This window comes from Sarcophilus harrisii, chromosome X (assembly GCF_902635505.1).
Source record: "Sarcophilus harrisii chromosome X, mSarHar1.11, whole genome shotgun sequence".
In the NCBI taxonomy this organism is placed as follows: domain Eukaryota; kingdom Metazoa; phylum Chordata; class Mammalia; order Dasyuromorphia; family Dasyuridae; genus Sarcophilus; species Sarcophilus harrisii.
This window is the reverse complement of record NC_045432.1, coordinates 78,648,319-78,660,030: the sequence shown is the minus strand read 5'-3', so window position 1 is coordinate 78,660,030 and position 11,712 is coordinate 78,648,319. Positions and strand designations below refer to the sequence as shown.

The window sequence follows — 11,712 nt, the reverse complement described above, 5'->3', positions numbered from 1 at the left end:
ATGCCGTCAACATTTATTCTGAATGGAATTTCTGTGTATGTGTCTCTTGCTGTTGGATTTTCTTGGTGATGTATAAAAATGCAGAGTATTTATGGGGATTTATTTTTGTATCCTGCCACTTTGCTAAAGCTATAAATTTTTTAAAATTGCTTTTTATTAGAATCTCTGGGGTTTTCTAAGTATACCATCATATCATCTGCAGAGTGATAGTTTGGTTTGGTGGTGGGTGTAAAGGATGGCAAGACCAGGGGTCTCCCTATTGCTGGGGCCCTAATTTTCATAGGTTGCAGTGGCCTTCTTCATTACTAGCAGGGGTTCTCCTCCAAGGGTGGCTCCCAGGACATGGTGAGTATTGATTTCTGTGGCAGCACTAAGGCAGCCCTCCTAGCCCAGCTTTCAAGGACCTTAAGGGGAGACATTTGGGAAATATGGGAGGGCCTCCTCCTAGGAAAACTTTCATTATGAAGAAAGGAAAAGAATTGGAGAGAAAAACTTGCCTCTGGCGTTCCTCCATCATATACTGATTCTCAAAAACATTGTGTGTGGGGTTCCCAAGAATGCCAGCTGGAAATTCTCACACATGTCTCTAGACAGACAACTACTGAGAATATCAATTGGAAAATGAGCCGTGTCTGCAGAACAGCAGAGGATTCCTCAACCCTCTAAATAAAACTCCTAGATAACAAAACACAGAGTTCTCCCTGAGCAACAGCTCCCTAATCTATAGCTGGTAGAGGCATAGGAAAATGTAATTCCTCCCTGGAAAACAGTGACTTTGGGGCCTCAGCTGCTACAGGGGTCAGCCACTAAACCCGGTTCTCATGTGATTGGACTCTCCAGAACATCACAGCTCATCTATTCCCTATGTTCATGTGCTGGTCTCTCTCAGAACATATGGACTGGAAACCTGGGTAAACATTCAAGAGACAGTGTGCTCTATGATCAAGAAGCTGACTGACATGGCGGCTAAGGAAGAACTGAAGCAGCCCAGCAGAGGCCTCCTCCCAAGCTACATCTTAGGCATTGTATTGGCTGTGGGAGAGGAACTGGAGTGACAGATTCAGGGTCTCCTTCTACCAACACAATTCTAATTTTCAGAGGGTTGCAGTAGAAAAACCCACAACTGCAGCGGGTGTGCCTCCTCAAGACAGCTCCAAGACAAGGCTGAGTAATTTCTGTATATCTCGCCTCCTAAACCCCCTAACAGGGAGACCCTTAGGGAAATAGTGGGAGGGCTCCTTGCTAAGGAAACACTGTCAGGAGAAAGGGAGGGGTGGAGAAAGCAGTTGTAGCTTGCACTCTAGGGGTTCTTCCATCACATGCAAGTTCTCATCAACACTGCAAGAATTCCAGAGAGAAACCCAGTTGGAAATTCTCACAAATGCCTGTTTAGACACTTCCTCAGAATATCAATTACAAATATGGGGAAGTCTTGTGTAGAACAACCAGGGGGTCCTCTCTTATAAGAGCTCAGAACATGGACAAACATAGAAGTCCTCCCCCTAAAGCAGTTCTCCTCCGCGGTGAGGCAGAGATTTATCTCAGGAAATAGACAATGTTTGGGGGAAAAATCTCAGCTCTTGTGAGAGATCACCCTCACTAGTGGGTTCTCATCTACAATTTGAGGGTCTTAATGTCAATCGCAAAATTTTCTAATTTCATGTGCATAGGTTTCCCTCAGAGAAATGGATTGGAAAACGTGGTAAAAATTGAAGGGAACAGGTAATCCTCCTTAGTCAAAAAGGCTAACTGACACTTATCTGGATGAAGGGGGTAAGTGACACAGCCAAGCAAGGGTCTCCCTCCCAAGCTAGATCTTAGCCATTGTGGTGGCTGTTGAGGGGGTCTGGAGAGACAAGAGCAGGAGCTTCCTTACCAACACGGGCCTAATATCAATGAAGATTGCAGCAGCCTTCATCTACTGCCGGGTCCTCCTCCCAAGACATGCAGGACATGGTGATGATTTCTGGGAAGTAATTACTAAGCTAGCTACTTGGCTATAAGATCAAGCAATAGGAGACAATTAGAAATACTGGGCTCCTCCTAGAAACACACCATTGTTGGGAGAGAAAGGGAGAGTTGGAGAGAAATAATTACTGCACTCTAGGGATTCCTCCAACATATACCAATTCTCATCAATATTCTGGAACTCCAGAGAACCCCAGGGGGAAATTCTCCACACATGTCTCTACACAGTCCTTCCTCAGAATATATCAATTGGAATAATGGGGAAATCTTTGGTAGAAAGCAGAGTTCACTTCTATGGAGAAGCCCCCATGTGAGTTCTCATCCCCAATTTCAGGGTCCAGAGCATCACAGCTCAAAATTTTCCCTATATTCACCTGCATATGTCTCCCTTATAAAAATTCTTTAGAAAAGCTGAGAAACAATCAATAGCACAGGTAATCCTCCCTAGTCAAAGAAGCTAACTGACACTTGCCTTGAGGAAGGGGGTAAGTGAAGCACCCCAGCAGGGGTCTCCCTCCCAACCTACATCTTAGCCACTGTGGTGGGTGTGGGAAGGGATATGGAGGAGAAGAAAGGGCAATCTCACCAACACAGGCGGGCCTGGTACATTTTCAGAGGGTGTGGTGGCGTTCTTCAACTACACATCACAGGGGTTCTCTTCCAAGACAGCTCAGGACATTGTGGTGATTTCTGTAATACCTAAATGTGGGCTTCCCCTTGTTTATACTACTAAATCGTGGACCCATTGATCTTGCTGGTATACGGTGTTAACTACAGCGGGTCGGGCTAATTTCTTCCATACTAATTTCCAGTTATCCCAGCAGTTTTTGTCAAATAATGAATTCTTATCCGAAAAGGTGGGATATTTGGGTTTGTCAAACACTACATTACTTATAGTCATTGACTATTCTGTCTTGTGAACCTAGCTCGTTCCACTGATCAGTTAGTCTATTTCTTAGCCAATACCAAGTGGTTTTGGTGACCACTGCTTTATAATATAGTTTTACATCAGGTTTAGCTGGAATACCTTCATTTGAATTTTTTCATTTATTCCTCGAGATTCTCCACCCTTTTTATTGTTTCCATATGAATTTTGTTGTTATTTTTTGTAGATCATTAAAAGAGTTTCTTGGTAGTTTGATGATTTAGCACTAAATAAATACATTACTTTCGGGAGTATCGTCATCTTGATTATATTCGCTCGGCCTATCAAAGAGCACTTCATATTTTCCAGTGTTAAGGTGACTTTTATTTGTGTGGAAGTTTTTTTGTCATTTTGCTCATATAGTTCCTGACTTTCCTTTGGTAGATGGATTCCCAAGTATTTTATGCTGTCGACAGTTATTCTGAATGGAATTTCTCTTTATACCTCTTGCTGTTGGATTTTGTTGGTGATGTATAAAATGTAAGGATTTATCAAGGTTATTTTGTAGATCTGTGAAAAGGGATCTTTCAAAGTTCATCGGAACCTATTCAAAATTGACCACTTATATTAGGCATAAGACCTCAAAATTAAATGCAAGAAAGCAGAAATAGTAGTACTTTCTTTTCAGATCATGATACTGGCAAAAACTACATTCAACAAAAAGTTAGGGGAAATAGACCAAAGTAATTGGAAACTAAACCGTCTCATCTTAAAGAATGATTGGGTAGGCAGCAAAATTATAGATACAATTAATAATTCCTCGAAGATAATGACAATGATGAGACGTCATACAAATTGTAAGGATGCAGCCAAAGCAGTAATAAGAGGGGAATTTTATATCCTTAGAAACACTTGAATAAAAACAGAGAAAGAAAAGATTAATAGTGGGCTTGCAACTAAAAACTAAAAAGACCAAATTAAACCCCCAATAAAATACTAAATTGAGAATTCTAAAATTAAAAGGAGAAATTACAAAATATTGAAAGTAAAAACTATTGAACTAATTAATAAAAACTAAGAGTTGGTTCTATGAAAAGCCAATAAGATAGCCTTTGGTGAAATCTGATTGAAAAAGGGAGGGAGGAAAATGAAATTAGTAGTCTCTTAAAAATGAAAAGGAGAACTTTCTCCACCATGTGAAGAGAAATTAGAAATAATAAGGAGTTATTTTTGCTCAACTATGCCAATAAATTTGATAACTAAGTGAAATGGATGACTACCTCCAAAAATATAGACTTCCCAGACTAACAACAGGATGAAGTAAATTGTAATAGTCCCATTTCAGAAAAAGAAATAGAACAGACAATTAAACAACTCTAAGAAAAAAATCCCCCAGGACCAGATGGATTTACATGTGAATTTTACCAAATATTTGAAAGTAATTGGCCCCAATGCTATATAAATTATTTGATAAAATAGGGAATGAGAGTCCTGCAAATTCCTTCTTATTACAGACATATGAGTACTGGTACCCAAACTGATCATATTGTGGTGGGTGTGGGAAGGGATCTGGAGGGACAACACCAGGGGTCTCGTTACCAACAGAGGCCTAATTTGCAGAGGGAGCATCGGTGGCCTTCAGCTGCTGGCAGGGGTCTCCTCCAAGGGTGACTTCAGGACATGGTGAGTCATTTCTGTGCAGCCCTAAATGCAGCCCTCCCTCAAAGCCCAGCTCTGAAGCCAATCAAGGGGAGACACTTAGGGAAATACTGGGTCTCCTTCCTAGGGAAAAAGCATTGGGAAAGGGAGAGTTGGAGGGAAATACTTACTGCACTCTAGGGGTTCCTCCATCACATACCAATTCTCACAAACACTGTGGGTTCCAGAGAACCCAAGCTGGAAATTCTCCACAAATGCCTGTTTAGACCTTCCTCAGAATATACCAATGACAAATATGGGGAAATCTTCTATGGAACAGCTGGGGGTGTTCAATACTAAGCGAGTTCTCATCCACAATTTGAGGGTCCAGAGCATCACAGCTCAAAATTTTCCCTATATTCACGTACATAGGTCTCCCTCAGACACATGGATTGGAAAACCTGGGAAACACGATATTAGAATAGTGTCCTCCATGAGTAAAGCTAACTGACACTTGGCTTCATGAAGAGGCTGAAGCAGCAGGGTCTCCCTCCCAAGCTAGATCTTGCTTCATTGAGATAGGTGTGGAAAGGAATGAGAGGACAGAGCAAGGGTGTTTCTTGCAACACAGGCCCTAATTGCAGAGGGTGCCTTGGCGGCGTTCATCTGCACAGCAGGGGGTCCTCCTCCAAAGGCAGCTCAGGACATGGTGAGTGATTGCTGTAAAGCCCTAAATGCAGCCCCCCCTAAATGCCCAGCTCTAGGTCCCACCAAGGGAGACACGGACATACTGAGAGGGATCACTCTAGGAAACAGTATCACAAAAGGAAGAATTGAAGAGAAATACTTACTGTACTCTAGGGGTTCCTCCATCACATACCAATTCCAAAAAGCATAGTGGGGTTCCAGAGAATGCCACCTAAAATTCTGCAGAGATGAGAAAATATCAATGACAAATATGGGGAAATCTACTGTAGAACAGTGGGGAGTCCTCCACTGTAAGGTCCCAGAATCTACATTAGAGGCTTCCCTGAGCAGCACAGCAGGAGTTCTCCCTACTGAGCCAGCTTAAATCCATTGTTGTGGGGAAAGGGAAGGGATCCAGAGGGACATGACAAGAGGGGTCCCGTCCAAGAAAGGTCTTCTTCCCAGGGTTCATGGCCAGGCCCCTAAACTGCACAGCAGGGCATCCTCCTATACAAAAAGCTTCTGAACATGAAAAAACATAGAGAGTCCTCCCTAAAGCAGCAGCTCTCATCCATGGAGGGCAGAGACACTTGGGAAATAACAGAATTCATCCCCAGGGAAACAGTGTCTTGGGGAAAAAAAATCCTCAGGTGAACAGCAGGGCGTCCTCCATGCAAAATCAGTTTTCATGTATAATTTGAGGGTCCAGAGCATTAAAGCTCAAAATGTTCCCTATGTTCCTCTGCACAGGTCTCTCTCAGAACATATGGACTGGAAAACCTAGTAAACATTCAAGAGATCAGGTAATCCTCCCTAGTCAAAGAAGCTAACTGACACTTGACTTGATGAAAGGGATAAGTGAAGCAGCCCAGCAGGAGTGTCCCTCCCAAGCTAGATCTCTGACATTGTGGTTGGGTGTGGGAAGGGATCTGGAGGGAGAAGACCAGGGGTCTCCTTACCAACACATCCCTAATTTTCAGAGGGTGCCATGGCGGCCTTCAGCTGCACAGCAGGGGGTTCTCTTCCAAAGACAGCTCCAGGACATGGTGAGTGATATCTGGGTAGAACTAAAGGACGCTCTCCCATAGAGCCCAGCTCTCATGTGAGGGGAGACGCCAGAAAGACAAAACTCCTCTAGGGAAACAGCATCTGAAACAGAGTCTCAGAGAAATGCTTAGCTGCCCTCGAGGCATCCTCCTCCATTATACCAATTCTCCTCAATACTGACGGCTTCCAGAGCATCCCAGCCATACATTCTCCTCATATATCTCTGAATGGCTCTTCCACAATATATATTTATTAGAAATACAGGGAAATCCTCAGCACAGCAGGGAGTCCTCCCATCTAAAGTAAGCCCATCCTCCTTGGAAGCTTCCCAAGCAGCCTACCACGGGTCCTCCCCGCTCAGCGAGCTTGAATCAGTTGTGGTGGAGAATGGGGCAGAGATTCAGGAATACAATGAGGGTTCTGCCTTCCATTATAGGTCGTTCCCCAGAGTTCCTGGCCAGTCCTCAACTGCATGCCTGGGATCCTCCTTTTACAGAAGCTCCGGGTCAATGAGCGTGATTCCTGCACAGCATGGAGGGAAAGTCCTCCCTCAAGAATCCTCTCATGCCTAGCAGGGGAGATGCTTAGGAAATAACGAGGGGCCCTTCCCAGAAAAGCTCTGCATTGGGTCTGCCTTACCTACCAGCAGGGGACCCCATACTAAACACGTTCTCATCTACAATTTAAGGTAGCTAGAGCACCAGAGCTCAAAGTTCTCCCTACATGAATCAGCACAGGTGGCCCTTGGAATAACCCTTTGAAACATTTGAGAAACATTCAGCAGAACAGCAGGTAATTCCCCACAGTCAGAGAAGCAAAGGAATGATGGGTCTGAGCAGAGGGGACAAAGTGAAGCGGCCTAGCTGGGGTCTCTCTCCCAAGCTAGATCTTGGCCATGGTGGTGGATGTGGGAAGGGATGTGGAAAGAGAAGGCCAGGGGTCTTCTTACCAACATGGGCCTAATTTTCAGAAGGTCTGGTGGCAGCCTTCATCTGCACCGCAGGGGGTCCCCCTCTAAAGACAGCTCCAGGACATGGTGAGTGATTTCTCTTAGCCCTAAATGCAGCCCTCCTAAAAGCCCAGCTCTGAAGGCCACTAAGGAGAAACTTTTAGTAAAATAATGAGGTTCCTAACAAAGGAAAGAGCATTGAGAAAGGGAGAGTTGGAGAGAAATACTGAGCTCTAGTGATTTCTCCATCACATACCAATTCTCATCAACATTGTGGAGTTCCAGAGAACTTCAGATGGAAATTCTCCTTAAATGCCTGTATAGCACTCTTTCTCACAATATATCAATTATAAATATGGGGAAAGCCCCATATATTCAGCAGGGGGTCCTCCTATAAGCAAAGCTCCAGAACATGGACAAACATAGAGAGTCCTCCCTAAAGCAACAGCTCTAATCTATGGCAGGTAGAGACACTTATGGAAATAACAGAATTCCTCCCCAGGGAAACAGTGTGTTGGGGAAAAAGCGTTAGCTGTGGACACTCAGCCAGTTCTCATCAACAATTTGAGCATCCAGAGCATCACAGCTCAAAATTTTCCCTGTATTCATCTTCATAGGTCTCCCTCAGAAAAATTCATTGGGTAATCTGGGAAAGCATCAATAGAACAGGTAATCCTTCATATTCAAAGGAGCTAAATGACACTTGGCTTGATGAAGAGGGGCGACAGCCAACAGGTGTGTCTTACTCCAAGTTAGATCTCTTACCCACTGTGGTGGGTGTGGGAAGAATTTTCTGGAGGAAATGGGTCTCCTTACCAACATGCCTAATTTTCAGGAGGTGCAGTGGCGGCCTTCATCTACACTGACAGGGGTCCTCCTCCCAAGACACCTCCAGGACTGTGGTGGCAGGTGATTTCTGTATGTGAACTAAAGGCAGTCTAGCTCAAGTCGAAGGCAAAGAGCCGTTGAAATACTGGGACTCCTCCCTACGGAAACAGCATCAGGAAAGGGAGGTTGGAGAGAAAAAGCTTACCTTACACAGGTTGCTCCATCACATACCAGTTCCCATCAACACTGCGGGCTTCCAGAGAACTTCAGATGGAAATTCTCCACAAATTCATGTATGGATCTTCCTCGGAATATATCAATGAGAAATTCATGGAAATCTTCTGCAGAACAGCAAGGAGTCCTCCAGTCTAAAATAACAGCAGTCCACACAGGAGCCTCCTGAGCAACTGTGGGGGATGCTCCCTACTCAGCCAGTTTGAATCCATTGTGGTGGGGAGGGAAGGGGCCGGGCGACATGACAAGGGGTCTCCTTAATATAGGTTTTGTTCGCAGGTTCCTGACCCTCACTGCACAGAATGGCATCCTCCTTACACAGAAGCTCCAGAACATAGACAGCCATTCCTGTGTCAGCACAAAGTCCTCCTAAACAACAACACTCGTCCTAGAGGGAGAAATGTTTAGGAAAATAGCCGGGCCTCCACAGGGAAACCTTAAGTACTGCACATTACAAGGTCTTCTAATCCCGTTCTCACCTATAAAGCCATTGTTTTGGGTGTGGGAAGGGATATGGAGCCCGAAAGAGCAGAGGTCTCCTCACCAACACAGGCCCTAATTTGGAGGGATGTGATGCCGTCTTCAGCTGCACAGCACTGGGTTCTCTTCAAAGACGGCTCCAGGACGTTCTTGATAGTTTCTCCCTGTGGCCTAAATGTGGGCTCTGTTAGCTGCCTAAATCATGGACCCATTTGATGATCTTCACCTTAGTATGTAACGTTAGAGAGTGAGGTCTGTGCCCAATTTCTTCCATACTAATTTCCAGTTTTCCCAGCAGTTTTTGTCGATGTAGATTCTTATCCCTAAGTTTGGGATCTTTGGGTTGTTCATTTCTGTTGCTTTTAGTCATTGACTATTCCGTCTTATTGAACCTAGCTTTACATTCCTGATCAGTTAGTCCTATTTCTTAGCCAGTGGTTTTGGTAACTCTTTTATAATATGTTTTAGATCAGGTACAGCTAGGCCACCTTCATTGATTTTTTTTAATTTGTTCATGAGATTCTCCACCATTTATTATTCCATATGAATTTTTGTTATTTTCCTGATCTAAAATATGGTTTTCTTACAGGCAGATGGGTTTAGCTGCAAAATAAATAATTTGGGAATGTTCATCTTGATTATATTCGTCAGCTTCTATCCAAGAGCACGTCATATTTTTAATATTTAAATCTAGCTTTATTTATGGAAAGTGTTTTGTCATTTTGTCATATAATTCTGTATTTCCTTTGGTAGATGGATTCCCACATATTTTATGCTGTCGAGGGATTATTGTGAATGGAATTTCTCTTTGTATCTCTTGCTGTTGGTTTTGATGGTGATGTATAAAAATGCTGGTTATGGGTTGTTTATATCCTGCAACTGTTAACATTATGAAGTTTCCCATGCTTTAGTAGAATCTTTGGGGTTCTCCAAGTATATCATCACATCATTTGCAAAGAGCGATAATTTGGTTTCCTCATTGCCCACTCTAATTCCTTTCATCTCTTAGGCATTTTGGTGCATGCACAAAGGGATCTTGAAAGACAAGACCAGGGGCTTCTGACTAACATGGGGCTAATTTTCAGAGGGAACATTGGCAGCCTTCATCTGCACAGCAGGGGGTCCTCTTCCCAAGACAACTCAGGACATGGTGGGTGATTTCTATGTGTACCCCCAAATTTGGGCCTCCTAAAGCCTATAAGACAAACAAGCAACTTAGAAACATACCCAGAATGCTGGGAGGCTCCTCCTTGAAACGACAACAGCATCCAGGGAAGGGAGAGTTGGAGAGAAATACTTACATGCACTCTAGGGGTTCTTCCATCACATATCAATTCTCATCAACATTGTGGGGTTCCAGAGAATCCTAGATGGAAATTCTCCACAAATGTCTCTATATAGACATTCCTCAAAATATATCAATTGGAATATGGGGAAATCTGACACTAGTAGTTCATCATCTACAATTTCAGGGTCCAGGCATCATTATCACTTTCCTATGTTTTTATGCATAGGTCTCCCTCCGATAAATGGATGGAATATAGTAAACATTCAAGACATCAGGTAATTTGCCATAGTCAAGGCTGACTGACACTTGTGGCCAGTTAAGTGATGGTGAAGCAGCCCAGCAGAGTCTCCCTCTAAGGTAGATCTTAGCCGTTGTGGTGGGTGTGGGAAGGGGATCTGGAGGGTGAAGATCATGGGTCTCCTTACCAATAGAGGCCTAATTTTTAGAGGGTGAGTTGGGGCCTTCATGTGCACAGCAGGGGGTCCTGCTCCAAAGATAGCTCTGAGTGAGAATGAGTGAATTCTCTATAGCCCTAAATGCAGCCCTCCCTAAAAGCCCAGCTCCTGGCAGACAGGCAAAGGAGACACTTAGGAAATATTCAGGACTCATCCCTAGCAGAGTACCATTGGGAAGGGAGGTTGTGAGAAATACTTGCTGCACTCTAGAGTTCTCCATCATATAACAGTCCCAAAAAACATTGTGCGGTTCCGAACCCCAGATGGAAATTCTCCATAGCTCTCTATGCAACATCTCCTCAGAAGATATATCACTTCCGGAAATATGGAAATCTCTCACCAACCAGAACATGAGTCTTCGTATAAAAGAAAGAAAGTCCCCGAACATGGACAAAACATAAGACAGTCTCCCTAACCCAACAGCTATTCATGCATGGAGGCAGAATACTCAGGAAAGCTGAGGAATTGCTCATTATGGGAAATGTGTGTGCGTTGGAGGGGAAAGTCTCAAGCTGCACACTGAGAGTCCTCCATATACTAAGCCAGTTCTCATCTGCAATTTGAGGTACAGAGTATCACCTCAAAATTGTCCCATTCACTGCATACATCTCCTCAGACACATGGGTTGGAAAACCTGAAACATTCAGTAGAACGGTGATACTGCCTGGTCAAAGAAGCTAACTGATGCCGAAGCGGGAGAATGCGTGAAGCAGCAGTAAGTCTCCTCCCAAACTAGATCTTATCATTGGTGTGGGAAGGGATCTGGAGGGGAGAGTCCTTGCTGGGCTAATTTCAGAGATTTGTAGCAGCCTTTGGCCCTCAGCAGGATTCCTCCTCCCAAGACAGCTCAGGACAGGTGGAGATAATTTCTCAGTAGCCCCTAGGTAGCTCCCTCAAGATACAGCTGTCCAAAATTTACAAAGGAAACTTTTAGAAAACTGGGAGATGCCTCCCTAGAAACAGATCAGGAAAGGAGATTTGGAGACATTCTTACTGCCACTCTGGGGGTTCCTCTATCACATAGCAATTCTCTCTCATCAACACTGTAGGGGTTTAAGAAACCTCAGATGGAAATTCTCCACAAATCTCTCTGCAGAACTTCCTCCAAATATCACTTGGAAACATGAAATGTTCTATATACATGGCAGGGATTCCTCCTATGGAAGCTCAGAACATGGATAAACAGAGGTCCTCCCTAAAGCAGCAGCTGCATCCATGGGGACGGAGACACTTAGGAAGAACAGAGAATTCCTCCCAGGGAAAAAAGTGTGTT

At 44.0% G+C, this 11,712-nt stretch overlaps 1 long non-coding RNA gene across 1 annotated transcript; it reads left to right on the top strand.

The window, feature by feature from the left end:
* Positions 1-5,910: 5,910 nt before the first annotated feature.
* On the top strand, positions 5,911-7,799 carry LOC116420342. Its single transcript, XR_004230637.1, has 4 exons — positions 5,911-5,961; positions 6,894-6,997; positions 7,176-7,241; positions 7,772-7,799. It is a non-coding gene; the product is annotated as an uncharacterized LOC116420342 (long non-coding RNA).
* Positions 7,800-11,712: the final 3,913 nt, after the last annotated feature.